This window comes from Osmia lignaria, chromosome 7, assembly GCF_051020975.1.
Source record: "Osmia lignaria lignaria isolate PbOS001 chromosome 7, iyOsmLign1, whole genome shotgun sequence".
Lineage (NCBI taxonomy): Eukaryota > Metazoa > Arthropoda > Insecta > Hymenoptera > Megachilidae > Osmia > Osmia lignaria.
Window position 1 is genome coordinate 9,258,727 of NC_135038.1, and position 16,562 is coordinate 9,275,288.

The 16,562-nt window shown below is 35.0% G+C and overlaps 1 protein-coding gene and 1 long non-coding RNA gene across 8 annotated transcripts in view; one reads left to right on the top strand and one right to left on the bottom strand.

Moving 5' to 3' along the window:
* Window positions 1-16,562, top strand: part of LOC117604538 (uncharacterized) — a 139,009-nt gene that overhangs the window by 116,876 nt on the left and 5,571 nt on the right. For 3 of the 5 annotated variants that reach the window (XR_004581456.2, XR_004581461.2, XR_004581460.2), the window contains one exon: window positions 6,548-6,687. The exons of 1 other annotated variant lie outside the window; for it this stretch is intronic. This is a non-coding gene — a long non-coding RNA (uncharacterized LOC117604538). Of the gene's footprint in view, window positions 1-6,547; window positions 6,688-16,562 lie in introns of those variants that run through there. One more of the 5 variants, XR_004581457.2, reaches the window with a different exon arrangement.
* The window catches only part of LOC117604536 (dipeptidase 1), a 131,048-nt gene that overhangs the window by 96,575 nt on the left and 17,911 nt on the right, over window positions 1-16,562 (bottom strand). Inside the window, exon 1 of one of the 3 annotated variants that reach the window (XM_034324722.2) lies at window positions 11,586-11,746. The exons of the other annotated variants lie outside the window; for them this stretch is intronic. The gene's annotated coding sequence lies outside the window, so the exon portion shown is untranslated. Of the gene's footprint in view, window positions 1-11,585; window positions 11,747-16,562 lie in introns of those variants that run through there. 3 annotated transcript variants of the gene reach the window in all.

Consider the following 16,562-nt stretch of genomic DNA (forward strand, 5'->3'; position numbering starts at 1 on the left):
TCTGGGGAACGTGTGGTCGTATTTTAATAGGTTTGGACAACTTCAAAGCTTGTAGTTGGCGAAGTTGTGTAACTTTGGCTAACTTCACCAGAGACGAACTCCCTTTGCACATAATATCCGATAATCTCATAGTCACATAACTAATAGCTCCTATAATAAGCGTCTGTTTCGCTTGGCGCAGTTTAAATATGCTTAATTACCGGCACAATTAACTGGACCCAATTAAAAAGTTCCTTAAAATATGAATGATTCGTGCGAAACCAGAGGAAAAATATATGTAAAATACTTTAACCCGATGGAAAAGATATCATCTTGGTTTTAAAGCAAAATAAAAAAAAAAAAAGAATTCAAACAAATTGCATTTCGTTAATTAAATTAAAAATTAAAACGTCATTTCAAGAATGTATACGCGTGCGAAATGTTTATACGATGTGTCTCTTGGATTAATTTTGTTCCATTTAATCTTCGGTATTTAACTTCGCAAATTTTAAACTTTGCAAAGTGTGAACATTGTAGTTCCCAAGATTTCAGAATTGCAAAATATTGAAATTTGCAAATATTGCAGTTTGCAAAATATTAAAACTTCAAACTTGCAAGATTGAAATACTGTAAAATGCTAATTTTCACAAATATTATTATTCAAAAAATGCTGGTACTGCAAAATATCGAATTTTGCAAGGTTTGAATATTTCAATTTTTAAATTCTGATCCCTTCAGCCCACAGAATATCATTTCCCTAAAATTTGAATTTTGAAATTTCTAAAATTTGCTGCTCTTTGACACTACCCTTAAACCACGATCAGCCATTACACAGCTATCGTCGATGAAATCGAGTGTCATTGTTAAAGGAACACCACAAATCACGATGGTTGACATCGAACACCCAACCACGTTAATTTCCACCAACCGGACACCATCTGCGTTCCGTGGCGGAGACACCCTATCAAACACTGCCACATAAAATCTCACACAACTGCAACGAAGATTATTTTCTTTCTTTTTTTTTTTCGGCAAGTTGCATCGCATTCTATTAGCGTCTGGCAGCTTCTCAAAGGCCAACGTAATCGAAGATGCAGTCTTCGAGGTGGGGTCAGAAGATCGATTCTAATCGAATCATGCCAGCCTGTACGGATTATATCCTTCTCACGAGATTGGTCCGGTCGTGGTCAAAGGACATATCGCTGGTCGACAATCACTTAAGGTCCTCTCTTCGTGGTTAAAGGACCGACCGGCCGCAAGCGTGCCGACGTTCTTCCTTGGTGTTCGAGCAAATCGATCTTGATCGAGTATACCGTGCATCCGAACGGTCTCGATTCAATCTTCCAGACGAATAATGCTGTCGTCAAAGGAATCATCATTCTGAGCCGATCGATCGGAACTCTTTGCCGAAGGTTTCGTCTATTTGCAGGGTTCTTCGTGTTCGTTATAACACCTTTGTGTTTGGGGCTGATTATTACAGGTGTTCTGATATTTTCATCCCGAAGCCTTTTGATGCTTTTGTTTGTTGGACTTTCTTTTGGCAAGTTTTAGAATTTGAAGGGTTTGGGTATTGCAAAGTGTTGAATTTGAAAATATTGAAATTTGGAAGGTTTGAATATTGCAAAGTGTGGAGTTTGGAAAGTTTTCATTTTTACAAATATTGCTAGTTGCAAGGTTTAAACATTGCAAAATCTTGAATTTTGCAAATATTGTATTTTGCAAGCTTTAGGTATCCCAAGATATTGAATCTTGAAAATATTGTATTTTGCAAAGTTGAAGAATCCCAAAATTTTGCCAAATTTTACAAGGTATTCCCAATCCCCAGGTATCGAATTTATAAATATTACAAATTGCAAAGCACTGAAACACTTGATTTCAAACAAAATTTCAACGAGAGAAAAATAATATGTCATACAACATCTTTCATATAACATTATCGAGTTACCACCAAGCTTTACGTCTATGCAAATATATACATCAACAGACGACAGGTAATCTCGAGAATATGAGTAAAGTAAAATTCTTACGTCCTATGTTTTGCATAATTTTCAGACATGTGCCACTTGAATATATGAACACATGTACCACGCCAGAATAACATGTTCATCTTAGAAAATTACTTTTTTATCTCTTTGAATTTTTCTTAAACGAGTTACAAACCACCACATTTTTAAACCAAATCCACCAATTCATTAAAAAAAAAATAATAATAATTCTTTAATTAAAAATTATTTCTCTTTTACAACACATTTTTCCTTCAATTCCACCGAATGATCGTACAAAGACGCTCGAATTTTCTTGTTCTCTTTTATCTCTCTCAACGCAATGATATTCATCTTGTATTATAAAACTTCATAATCCAACCTATTGCTCCAGAGAGCTCAAATATCTTTTACATAATTTTTAATCTAACTTTCCTCGGGACAATAATTCAAACGACATGCAAATAAAAGCGTTGCTTTGCTCGCTGGAATTCGTATAAAAACTTTTTTTTTTTCAAGAATAACAATGTACATTCCTAGGGGACGAAGAATTCCGAAACTTGATTCAATCTGAAAATTTTCTTACAAATTAATTTGACTCGAGTGGACGGTGGGTGTCGCGTAGAAAATGTATTGCTCGTCAAAGACTGATTAAATCCATTTTCGTTGAATATTCCCTCTTCATAAATATGCTAATGTCTGGCAAACACGAGTGCAATTCGACCGCGTTCGTCCAGCAATCGTTTTAATTTGTTGTTAATTGGAAGAAGCAATCGATGGCCCTCTCGTTTCTTTTTATTTCTTCGTCCTTTTTCGTTATTTATCCTGGGATATTTGTAATTGAGCGTACTGCGAATCTGTCTCACTGGGAATTCTGCATAAATCATATCTGGCCCGCGAGAATCTGCATAAATCGATATCGATTGTTATTTTATGCGACGCGATATTCTTGGCGACTTTTGCGGCTTCCGGAAGAAAAAAAAAATTATCGCCCAGTATGCGCTTTAATGGTGAATATTGAGAGATTTTAGGTGGAAGTGAAAAATTTGTCAAATTATAGTGCTTTGGATTTGCAATATTAGTTTTGCTGAGTTTTGAATTTTGCAATTTATAAAATTTGCAAAATTTAAGTTTTGTGAATTTTTAAATTTTCAAAGTTTTAGGTTTATAATATGGAGCTTAGTACTCTGCAATTTGGACAAGTTTTCAATCATTACTTTAACTATTTTGCCACCTGGCAAAATTTTTACTTCGCACGACTTTCAACTTCTGTAATTTTTTCATTTTGCAACTTTTCAACGAGCAACATCCCAGGTTTACAAAGTTTTGCAACACCAAACTCTGTAATTATCCAACCTCGTAAAGTCTCGACACTGACACTTTAAGCCTCTGCAAATTTCAAACTCTTTAATCTTTAAATATTCTAAATTTGTAATTCTGTAACTTCGAAACACTTTGAAATTTTAAACTCTGTAAACTCTAAATCTTGCAATTTTAGAATTTAAAAGAGCCCTCTTCTACACATCATCCTCTTCTTCGTTCTCATTTAAAAACATCCTGTATGAATTATTCCTAAAGTACACAAGGTGTGTAGTCGGTGATTAACGTTCGCTAATTAAAACCCTCGGCTCAAGGTGTAATTATTTTCGTCAAATTAAAACGCGTACGAAGCGACCATAATTTTTTTATTCTCTTTCAAGAAATTAATTAAACAGCTGACGAACATTATCGCTCTCCTGTTCGTTAATTCTGATGGCGCAATCGGCGCTAAGCAAAAACAGCTATGCGAAACTCGATGAAAACGCGAATTTATAGGTAGTACACGCTTGTCTGACCACGAACGACTCATTCCACTAAACCCTGTTAGCTCTCATGTTAACCATAAAAAATTCATAGTCGTTTTATCAAATTCTTTAAAAAGTATAATTTTTTATTAATATTTCGTAGACGACAGAGAATATTTTTAATCAAAATATTTGGCCACAGTGTATAGGTACTCTACATCAGTTTATTCAGAAATGTTTTTTTTACGTACATTTGCTTGGAGAAGAAATATTAATAAATATAAAAAGCTTGCACCTCGCAATTTTGTAATTTCTGAGCGTTGTAATTTTTTCAGTTTGGCAAAATTTAAATTCTGAGAGCTTGTTAAGCTCTGTAATTTTTTAACATTGCTCCCACTACTGTTTGCTTAAAATGTACCCAGCTGTATTTTATTATACAATTACTCTGTTAGTAGAATACTGCACCATAGCTTTGAAATGTTATAATTAATATTCTTATACGATGCAACAATTGCAATTAATTAATAATAGTGTGAATCAATGAAATATTAATTGTATTTTATTAATAATGATTTGGTACTCAACGCGTTAAAATGTTCACCTTTATGCGCAAATTATTATTGATTATTGTTTCTATTAAATATAATAAACGCCAGTGAATGTACATTGATTATATTCAAAATAATCGATAAATAAATTGGATTGAAAAAAAGATTTTTGGGGTTATTTGAAAAATTTGCAAATTGACAATAACAAATTAAAAATTCTTGGAGATCTACCTTGTCAGTTAAAAATGTATACAGATTAAAATTGAATAAAACCAACGTAACTCACTTGTACAATAAAGTAAGTACAATAAAATAAAATAAAATAAAATAAAATCGGATCAATCAAAAAATGTAATAAAATCTCTCTACCATGCAGAATGGTCGAACTACACACCTGTAATCTAGTAAATATTTTCAATAATTTCATAAATCCACAAACCAATCCCTATTAAAAAGGAAAATTCAAAAATCGTCATTGGAAAATACCGAAAGATCCATGCAAAATCGTTCAGGAACAATTAAAATTCAATCAAAATGAAATTAAATACCGTACTTCACACCTCTGTGTTCAACATTTGACATATTAATTTAAAAATCAACCCTTGAAAAGTGGAAGGTGGACCTTGCTAAGTCCTTCAATTAAAAAATATTAGAAAATATAATAGACTCTAGTTATATTGCCACAAGAGCGATTTGACTTTCAAATAGATTTTCGAGCACACTAGTGCCACTTTTCCACTAACATAATTTACAAAATTAATTTACTTCTCCCCCTCCAAATAAGAGTCTGGAAGCTTGAGAATATATTGCCGGCCTTGGCAATGTAACGAGAGTCTACTGTATTTAGAAAAGTTTCCAAAAAATTAACCAATTAACCACCACAGTAAATATTCAAAATTAATCCTTTTTCAACATTTTTCCCCTTTCCTTCTTTTTCGAGAGCTACATTGAGGTTCCAAAAGGAGGTCGCCGAATTTCTCAGCAACAGCAATAAAACTGCAGTAAGAATGTGTGCGCGTTCCTCGCGAACTTTCGCGACAAGTTGCACGCGAGTTTTACATGGGGGTTGCGTTTAATGGGGCCGTTACTCGGACATGGTGGTGGCTCGCTGGAAACGAGACTGCTTCGAAAACATTTTCCTTCGACGTGACCCGAGACTCGGAGACACCGAGCGAAGAGGAGAAATACTGAATGAAAGAGGGCAGGAGAGAAACGTCTTTGTTGGAAGTAAGTGGACCGATAAAATCTCGACTGCTTCTCCTCACGATAATATCATTTCGAGATACTTTCACGGGGAATTCACCGCACACGGGACTCGCATCAGCGGAGAAAAGAATACCGGGAACGATGGAAATACGACGGAAAAGGTTCAACGGATCTCTCAAGGCCCTTCGCGCATTTTTCATGCCCTTATTGCGCTTAGGGGATCTCCTAGCGCGTACTACGGTACACCGTCGAACCAAACGAATCGAACGTGATTTTTGTTTTAAAAAGAAGGAAATAAGATTGCCAGCGATATTCTGCAGATATTTATACTCATTGCTTCCACGTATGCAGAGGATAGATAAGATAATGGAAACGAGAAGAAATTTTTAACATATTCATCCCCAAAGTAAATATAGTCATATATAAAATCGTATAATAATACTTATGGGTGTTTAAAAATATTACAAATGATTTTTTTTCATATATAGGGAATTGTATAAGTATTTCCATCCCTTCAATAGAATTTTAGATTGAATAAACGTTTACAAAATTAGTATATTGTAATTTATAATATTTTTCAGGGTGTAGTATTTCTTCCCCATACCAAGATAAAATTCATAACTTTCATTAAGTTTGTATTTTTGACAAAGTTGTTACGTATTCAACCACCTCTTTAAATTTTCAATAGTATTAACTGTTTGTATTGAATCAATAGCGTGAAAAGAAAACTGCGATCGTCAAATAAAAGAAAATCTAAGGATCTTCGAACACGTGTGAGTTTCTATGAGAAAACGTGACAAAGTGTTTATCGAAGGTAAACGAAAGAAGATAGATTGGACATTTGTTTCAAACCGAGAAGAATCATTTTTATCCCAGTTTTTTTTAAATTTAAATTATTCTGTGGCGATATTAATAATAATTTGATTCGATATCCTTTCATTTCCTATCATAATCTATCCTTCTTTGTAATTATACAAACTTTGATTTATAACATCCGTTGGTTTGAAATTTACCCAATGATCATTAATTAATCCCCTCGCAATTTCAGTTTAACAATTATTTGCACAAGAGTGAAACAGAGGAAATGAGCAGCGAGGAGGCAACGATACGCAAGATTATACTACTGAACGCGCCCAAAGTAAGTAGAGTAAGTAAACGGATGGTCAGACGGTAATACTAAATGCAGTTCATCAAGATGAAAGAATGCTTTAATGAGTTATTATTTATTAAAATTATAAGTCACTAGTGATAAAGTATTATCAATAAGAGAATTATAAACTACTCCACTGCATTCGTCAAAAATAAGTAGTATAGCTAAACGAAATCTGAGGCAATGATGTTAAATACAGTTCATTGGTATAAAAAAAGGTCTCAATCACGTTACTCATTATTAAAATAATAAGCTAATAATAATAAAGTATTATCCATAAGAATATTATAAAAATATTCCACTGCATTCGTCAAGAATAAGTAGTATAAGTAAACGAATGGTCAGGCAGTGGCAAATGCAGTTTACTGACATGAAAAAAATCTCTATCAAATTATTATTTATTAAAATCATATGATATTAATAATGAAATCCTATATAGAAGAAAATTATAAAGTATGTTACTGACTGCATCCAAAATAAGTAGTATAGGTAAACGAAATATCAAACAATGCAGTTGAATGCAGTTCACTGACATCGTAGCCGAAAATGAAAGTAGTACATCGATTACGTGGAAACGGGGCCTGTTCCTCGAATCTCTGCCCGTAATCACCGAGGCAGTTTATCGTCTGTCGTAACTAGAATGCAATCATTTATCGTGTAACGAGCTGAAATGGCGCTTTCTAATTACAAATGCCAGGCTTACGCGTCTGCGATACAGTTTGATCAGCGTGGAGACTCGATGAAACGATTCTCCGCATGGTATCGAGCTCTTATCACGTTATCACCGTTAATATTTATCGTTACACGTTATCCTTGATTAAACCCTCAACAGAGATCAATTTGTACAGACGGCTCGATTTTAATTTTTTCATTTAGAAAATAATTGAACAAAATAGAGAAAACTTTGTGATAAAATTGATACTTTTTGTTAAATTTTAAGCTCCATCTTTAGAGTTATAATAATTTTCTATAATAGTATTATTGCTTCAATCTTTCCTATTCCATAAAATCACGTAATTATTGGAATAATTATCATTTTCCCAGGAGTATCCCTGAATTTACGACAGCGAGTGATTTCTATGGTCGGTAATTAACGACAGCTCGTCTTTAAGTGATTACCTGCGATCGATTTAATTATCCAGAACCTATAAAAAGCGACAACGATTTTGTTTAAGCAGGAAAGAATGAAATTCCAAGAGATTAAGTAAAAAAGAATCAATGAATCGATTCCCAGGTGGTATCAGAAGAAAGTGCAGCTATTTGCTTTTAAATCTGCTATTTCTTGTGTTCAAGAAATTCATTAAAATTTAATGAATTAGTTAAATGAGCATCCTTTTGTAACTATGGTAACAAATTATTTAAATAAGGATTGAACGACAGCGAAATTTGAGGTTGTTCTACTGAGAATGCCCAAAGTAAGTAGAGTAGGGAAACGAATGATCAGACGATACTGGTAAATTATGTTTACCGACCTGGAAAATCTCTATTAAGTTATCTTTTTGTCAACATTACAAAATATTAATAATAAAGTATCATCTATAAGAAAATTATAAACTGTCCTACTGAATGTGCCCTAAGTAGTATAGGTAAAAGAGTAGTGAAACAGTAGTGATAAATTCAGTTCATTGATATGAAACACCTCTAGCCAGTTACCTTTTTATTAGAATTATTAATAATGAAGTAATACTTATAAGAAAATTGAAAAATATTTCATAGGAAAAAGAATTTTTTAAATATTTTCTGTGACTTAATAATAAATCTTTGAATATTATATTATATACCATACAAAAAGACAGATTTTCCTGAAAAGAGTAATTACATAACAAAATTAATATTTTTCCTTGTTTTCCAATTAATAGCTTACTTCATCCTCGCACTGATCCCATACATTTCCAAATGTTCACAATATTCTTCCACTTCTGATGTTTTCATTTCCAAATTACTTCAAATTCATATACTCTTCTTGCAATTAAGAGCATCACTTCTTCTCGCGAATTTCACTCACTTTTTCTCATAAGAGATCATATTTAATTCATTGTTTCACAGCGAGTTCAGTCTGCTTGTCTTCACACTAGAATCTCACTTCTTTTTATCGTATAATCGATTCGAACAATTTTACACACCATTAGCACAGGTTATAAAATAAAACCAAAATTTTAGAAAAGGCATTTGATCCTCTATCAAAATGATCAGAAAGTGTTCTCAAAATAGAAAAAAATCACTCATGACCCTGATAATGATTTCTACAAAGAAATTATTTATTTTACAATCTATTTTCGTTACCCTGCAGCTTGTAAATTATTTTTCAATCTGAAAAATGGTTCTGGCAAGATACTTTAATTCCAGAAAAACTAGTGTAAAGAAATTTAGAAACTAGATATTTTTATTTTTAATAATATAATGTTTTAAGACGTGAATAAGTGATATAACCTCTTGAACGAAAATCTCTTGAAGAAAAACCATTCGATACTCCCTCACGGCTTCAAGTCCTTCACCAAGGAAGAAATCGCGCAGCGTACATTTGCAAAGATCGCCATAGCCGGCTGCCTATTTATCGAGACATCGAAGAAACCTGTCTGGCACGTACGTTTTATTTACGAGCCGATTGAATCGTTGCCAATCAATCCATCGACTTCACGTGCTTCCGGCTAGAACGACACGAGGCTTCTCGACGTTATATTCCGGGATCGATATCGACGTGTATCGTCGCGAGGGAAAATCCTGAGGAATGGCGCGACAGAAAGCTTTGAAAGCTTTGAAGAAAGAATTACGATCGGCTCGCGGCTATTCGACGTCCGATGGAGAAGTATTCTTTCAAAGAAGAAGCGAACCGATTCGTCAGGGCATAGAATCGTGCGTTCCCGTGAAATCTCCATGGGAATTCTCGAAGGAACGTTTTTCCGTTAGGAGAAGGAAAAAAGGAAAGGTGGCGCGAAGCAACTGGTTGCAAAAACGCGAAGAATCTTCCTCGAGGATTTCGTGAAAAATTCCTTGGAACATTCATTCAACCCTTTTCTTTCTAAATTAAAATTTAAAATTGAGGATTAATAGAAAAAGAGAGAAAAATCTTATGATTCTTTGTCCCTTAGAAAATAATTGCACTCTCCAATACCATACTTCAATATTAAAAATCTACGAGCTTTAAAGCGTAGGATGACGTCTCTTCTCAATGGAATGGTAAAAAGAAAGCGTCCAGAAAGTGCGCCGTGATACCTCGACCAACCGGAAACGGAGGAAAAGAAAGAGAGAGAGAGAGAGTGTGATAAGGAGAGTCAGGTTCAATTTTGAAAATTACATTCCTCCACTTATCTTCAGGCGACAGGGGGAACCTTTTACTAACAGGATTGCGATGTTCGCGCCCGTTTCGCAAGCTTCTCGCTCGCGAGCACGCGAGAGCAACGTAAACTTGTTACCGGAAGCGACGAGCGTAGCTGACGACGCGAAAATTGTTTGCCGTGGTTCATCGTGACCGACCGTGAGACAGCCAGACGCGATTTACCGGGACCGGATATTAGGAACTCGGGATATCGTCGTCGAAAGAGAAAGTTAAATGATTTGTTCCAGTATTGGACACCTATTTCGATACCATATCAATAGTTTCATTTTTATCATACGAGAGAAATATTTGGTTATGGAATTTCATGATTTATTTTGCAGGTGAAATTTTACTAATTAGGATAATTTATTTGTAATTTGTATTTGGAAATTTTTATTGAATTGTATTGAAAAATACATAAGGGTTGAAATAGACATTGAATATATTGTATTGTTTGTGGTAATGTATTTATACTTAAATAAGCGTTGAAATATATTGCACTATTTCATTATAGAATATTGTGGAAAATGGGAAAAATAAAGAATTTGAATTTTTTTTGACAGAAATATTATATTGAAATAAATGTTAAAGGTGTTAGATAGAAAATTCTGGCGTCTATAACGATAAAGTACTTTCCAAAAGTTCTTCAAACTTTTAACTCCTCAACCGATACTTTTTTTCCATCGAACTACACGTGTTCCAAATATTTTCCATAAAAAACTCGAATATACCAACTACCTTATTTAAATATGAACATCCCTGAAACTGTCACTGAACTCCACTTTTTTACACCTTCCGTCTATTTATAATCCATTTACTCATTAAGAAGATTAAATATAAGAAAAAGTTAATTACAAATTTCCAAATTTAATCCATTGATTACCATCCATGTGTGGGGGTGGAATTTAAATTTCCATAAAAACCCATCATCCATATTATTAAAAATTCTCTCATTTATATAAGATACTTTAAATTCCAAAATATTTCAAGAATATTAAAAATAATTAAACTCTTAATTTAGTAATCAATTCGTTCAATCTAATGAGTCAATGAAGAATCCGAGTCACAAAAGAAGGAGCATAGAAATCAAATTTCCTGAAGGAAGAAACAAGCGTCCATGTGCAATTCTCAGATACTAGAAGCACCGTTCTATCGACTATCTCCGTGGATGTAGAGTTCCAGGTCAACGGAATCTCGATTCTTAACAGTGTGTTCGTTTTACGGGCTCGCCAAGTAGTCGCGTGAAACGCGATACACCGAGTAAAAAGCACTTCCTTTCTCATCCAGCCATCGGATTGACGATCGCTGTGAAACGACCTCCGAAATCCCGGAGTATCATCGAATACTTGGTCAAAATCAGATTTCATCAACCCCTATGCACGAAACAAACGAGAACCTGAAGTAGTCTCCTTTGATCAGCTACCCCTGGAGACACCTGATAAGACACTATGTATCGTCTCCAATTTAAAACCACGAGACGAAGACTCGAAGGAACTCGTAGGATAAGAAATTCTAATCGTGAAATAGTTTCCAAAGATCGACAGATTAACGCCGTGCGGTACGATCAGAGGATTCACGCGTGGCGTTCACTGGGGATGAACGATAAGGTGGAAGAATTACATTGTACTCCTGGCTGTCGGGTCAGCCTGGCACCGAGTCCTGATTACACTGTCGGCTCGGTTAATCACCAAGAAGACTAATCACCAAGTCACGAACGGACGCGTATCTCACAGACGAGGGAAACGTCCGGAAGGAACGGAGCCGTTGCGCACTCGGCGACCGCCGCGGCAAGACTGGGGTCTGCTACCCGGCCGGGGTAGCTGCCATGGCAACCCGACCACCCCCGAAAACCTTCGTATATAATCGTCGGTCCCACTCTTTCCATCGTCTTCCGCATTCGCCTCCTCTCTTTTCCCTCCGTCTCTTTCCAACCGCCACGCTACATCATCCCTCCTCCCCCGCTTTCCAGCCTACGTCCTCCACCCTCATCCTTTTCTGCCCTCCGTCGAGCGGAACAGAGCGTAGCTGGCCTCGCGCAAGCTCCGATCGCTGCCGGAGGAAAAGTCGCAGAAGCTCGTGGCCTCCAGGAGAATCTCTGCCGCCAGGATGATGCTCTCCTCTTTGTGTGAAATGGCACCGAGGGCTTATGCTCCTCTTGTTTCCCTCGCCAGACGCCCTCGCCTCCTGCGAGTTTCTTCTTTCTTTCGTTAATCGTTCACGGTAATTGTTCGGTCGCCTTCTTTTACCAGTGGAACGATCGAAAGGGAGACACCCTCGAAACGCGGATTTTATAAATTTTGGGAATTTTCATTTTTGATATAATACCAGGAATTATATTATACTGGAATATAGTTAAATTTCTAGCATTATTTTGGAAGAAGTTTAAAATTTGTAGATTGATTGCCATGGTATTCATTAGGGGTGGTATTTGAATCTCTACAAGAACGCATTATCTATTTACTTGAAATTATAATTTAAACCCTGAATTTATTTTTACATTTCTCTATTGAGACTTCACTGGGGTTTGAATTTAAATAATATTGAATAAATATTCATTTCAGACAATATTGCAAATTGCAATTTTAAATTATTCTACATCAAACGATTCTGTTTATGTACGTTTTTTAAGTTCATAGCAATGGATACGAAAAGTCTCGAGCAATGATCCGGTGGACTAGTTTTCCAGTGCTAAAGAAAATGTAAATACACGCAGATGCAGAGGAAAACTCTTCGTAGAAGTAAGAAGCGAAAGTTTCTATTAGCTCTTGCCACGTTATCGAGGCTCGAGAGGAAGAATCTGAAGGAAAGAGAGAAAGAATTGAAATCCTCGTGTGCTTCGTACCTCGTTTATGAGGAAAAAGTAAGAAAATTAAGAACAACAAAAATTTTGCATATGAAATTTTCGTTAAACAAACATTTTCTTCCAACACGAATCAGAGTGTAAATATTAATATTTCCTTTTTTATTCGATGAACTGAATTAATTAGTTCAGTTTTTCACAAAGTCGTTTTACTAAAAGGAAACACGATTGAGTAAGCTTTGAGATCATTTCACCTAAATGTTCGATCGTTGCGCTTAAACGTCACCGTTCAAACTCCCTTCATCCGCGCTAATTAATACAGCAAAAGTGAACGCGAGTAACACGAAAACTTTTCCACAAGCAAATAGCCAGTTTCTTTATTAACAACAGTTGTTGCCAGTTCACCTCCTGGAAGGTAAAAAGTTTTCGTTGGAGCGAAAACTTCCCAGGGTTTAAAACATTTAATCGAACTTCGACGTTGCCCTAACGCTTAGCTATCCTTTTTCTGCAACGTTAAATAGAAATTGAAATATTCTTTTAGAGAGTGATAAAGTATTAAGATAATTGTTTATAAATTTATTGAAAATATTTTCTGCTGCCCATTTTTCATTGAAACCTTAGAAATATTAAATTTATAATAATCTTAAAAATGAATTGTCATTATAATAATTATATTTTACAAAATTATATAAAATTAAATTGTCAATGCTTGCTGAGATGACTAATTTTTGTTAAAATTTCTTTCAAATGAAATTTAGGATTTGCCTTTCATCCCCTATTACCAAATTCTCTGCAGAATAGAAAAGTCAGTAAGTATCAAATCAATGCATTTCATATAGATAACGTTCCATTACGTTCCATCAGAAAGAAGCAAACATTATCTGACGTGTAACAGAAATCTGACAATGGAGAGCATAAATCCCAGGAGAAAAGAGCACTTGATTGACAGATTTTTGATGAATAATACTACATACGTTACAGATGTTTGAATCTCCAGTTTAAGAAAGATAAATGTAGACTTAGAAGTACTTAACACCTCGACGACCCATATTTCAGAAGCTTTACAATTTTTTCAAATATTTATTTTACCATTTTGCTATCCTCTCGAGTTAAGATGAAATTTGCAAATTATACTGCATACAAACGCAGCATGGAAGATGAAATTTGCAAACACAAAGAGGCTCGAATTAAACGAATCAACTTCCATTAATCACGTTCACTTAGTTTTATAAACTAGGTTGCACGAGTTCCCGATCGAACAAGTTGACGAGAGCAGAGCGTCTTCGTGCTAGTTCAGTCATTCGCAGTTGCCGTTCTGATTGTTTTAAACAGACAGCCTTGGTTAACAGAGATGTCACGAAATTGTTCGAAATTCGAAGAAAATTCAGATCAATTTCATTTTATTGAAAGTTACCCATTTTAGATTGGTGCAAATACTTTCAATTTATGATGTTTGCAATTACTATTTTTGCTGATGAGACAAATGATAATTAGAGATATTAAAATTTCACTTATTAATTAGGAAATATTGAAATTATATTATTTTTTTCTAAAGTATTTTTAATATTAATATCGTCAAAATTAAGGATACATTCTAATTTTATTTTTAAATTTTATAATATTAATAATTAAAAATTATATTATTATTTTCTAAATTACTTTTAACATTAATATCGTTAAAATAAAGATTCCTATTTCCCCTGAATAGAACACCTAATACGTATTACACTTAGGTACCTCCTATTGTAACAGTAATTTCTCATCAGTCCTTCTTTTCTCCCAATTCAAATCGTCGAATCGTATCAAGAGAAATGATAAAAAGGAATGGCAAGAACGATCGGAAATCCTGCGTATTTGTCAACTGTCGTCGAAGCAGAGAATAAAAGGGAGCATTGCCTTTGCCATTCGTGGAATGCACTCGAAGCTATCGTCTTATCCTTGGCGAGTGTGGCGATGAAAAAAGACGTAGGTTCTGATGGAGCCTCCTTTTCGTTCCCTCTGTCTGCTTCCTAAGGCGACCAGTATGGATTACAAAGGAATAGCTTCTAGGAATGTCGGTATGGTTCCTTGGTAGGTGAGAAAATTCTGTCTCTCGAATTTCTTCCCTTCTGTATTCCTGTATCGTCTGTTCGCGAAACAAACGACTTCATTCTCACACTTCTTCCTCCTCTATCATCCTATCGTCTTTCCTACTTTACCACAATCGTCGATATCATTTTCGATCATCGACATCTTTCATATGTCATATTTTATTGTGAAAATTATCAATACTGAGAATTAATAATAAATTTCAATCCACGCTTAATACCCTGTAGGATACTATTAATTTGTTCTGAATAATTCAAACTTATCATTAACTTATGGTTAATCAATCACCATCATCAACTGTTAACAGAATTTATTAATGAAACGAGTAACTTCAGCACACCATAGCTGAAATAGTTCTCAAACTTGAAGCTCATGTCAGACTAATTACCAACGACAAGTTAATAGCCAGACGTTCAAAATGGATCTAATTTGAGCCAGCTCATCAGAAATCTTATTAACACTTTGACAAGTACGAAATTTATGACTTTTGCAATTAGCATATGTCTCAAATTTATATACTATAATGATTTTCAAATTGCACTAACACTGATACTAATTAAAAAATGCTAATGATGGAGCAGATAACGAAGTGAATTGATTAATTTGCAGTTTAAAATTGACAGAAAATAAAGAAATTTAAAATTTACTGTCTTGGAAGTAGGAAGACGAATAGAAATGAATTAATATAAAATTAGAGGAAAGGATGTGTACGATATCGTCGACGTTCTGTATAAACGATGCACCTTGCAAAACAGGCAAATTTATTTGAAGAAGAGCTCCGTTGTCCTGGCCACAATTACCTTAAGCGTATCCTTCGCTCTTAAAAGGTAATTATTACTGCGGAACGATAAATCTGCCTTAACGTCGCTTCTCTACCCCTTCAACCCTCTTCCACTATCTTTGCCTCGTCTGTTCCGAGTTTCCTTCTATCCTTTCGCTCTATTATTCTTACCACTCCTACCTGTATGCTTTTTTTTTCTCTGTACAGCTTTTAGAGAATCCTTCGCGGCTTCTTCTGGCTTAAGCCTTTGTTTCCAACGACGATTCTAATATGTTTTTGATTCTCTTGAAAGATGTTCGGATAAGCTGATGAAAAATTAGCGGAAATTTTTCAGGCGTCAATTTCTTTGTAAGAATTCAAATTTTAGCGCTTGCAATTTCATTGCAATTTGGAATTTCCACCTCGAACAATAGGAAAAAGAGCAGGGAACCTGCTTTAAAAGTAACTTAACCGTGGTATAAAATCCCTTTTCTGCCACAATGTTTTTCCGTTGTTCGTCCAGCGAGAATTTTCCAACCAGCCAAGAAAACTAACCGCAAGATACGTACGCGAGAAAAAGGGCTGGCAGTTGGTTCCGTGGTCGTAGCATTTCATGGCCGGTCGGTATAAGTTAACGACTATGCTCCAAGAAGGATAATTAAGGGGTAATTAACGGTGGCCACACGGCAATTCGTCTACCGGCTCTATGTAAAGCGCAGGAGAACTCGCTCCCGACAGTCGCTTCATCCGAACCCAACTTTCAAACTGGGTCACTAATGTAAACGACGCTAAAACACGGTATTCTAATTTCTCTCGTGTCTCGCGAACATTGTACAGGAATATTATTATTCTTCCTTGAACAAATCTGCGATCGTTCTTGAGAATCACCAATTGCAAATTGATCACTTGTGTCATTAGGTGACATACCGTCAAGAAACTTAATTTCTAA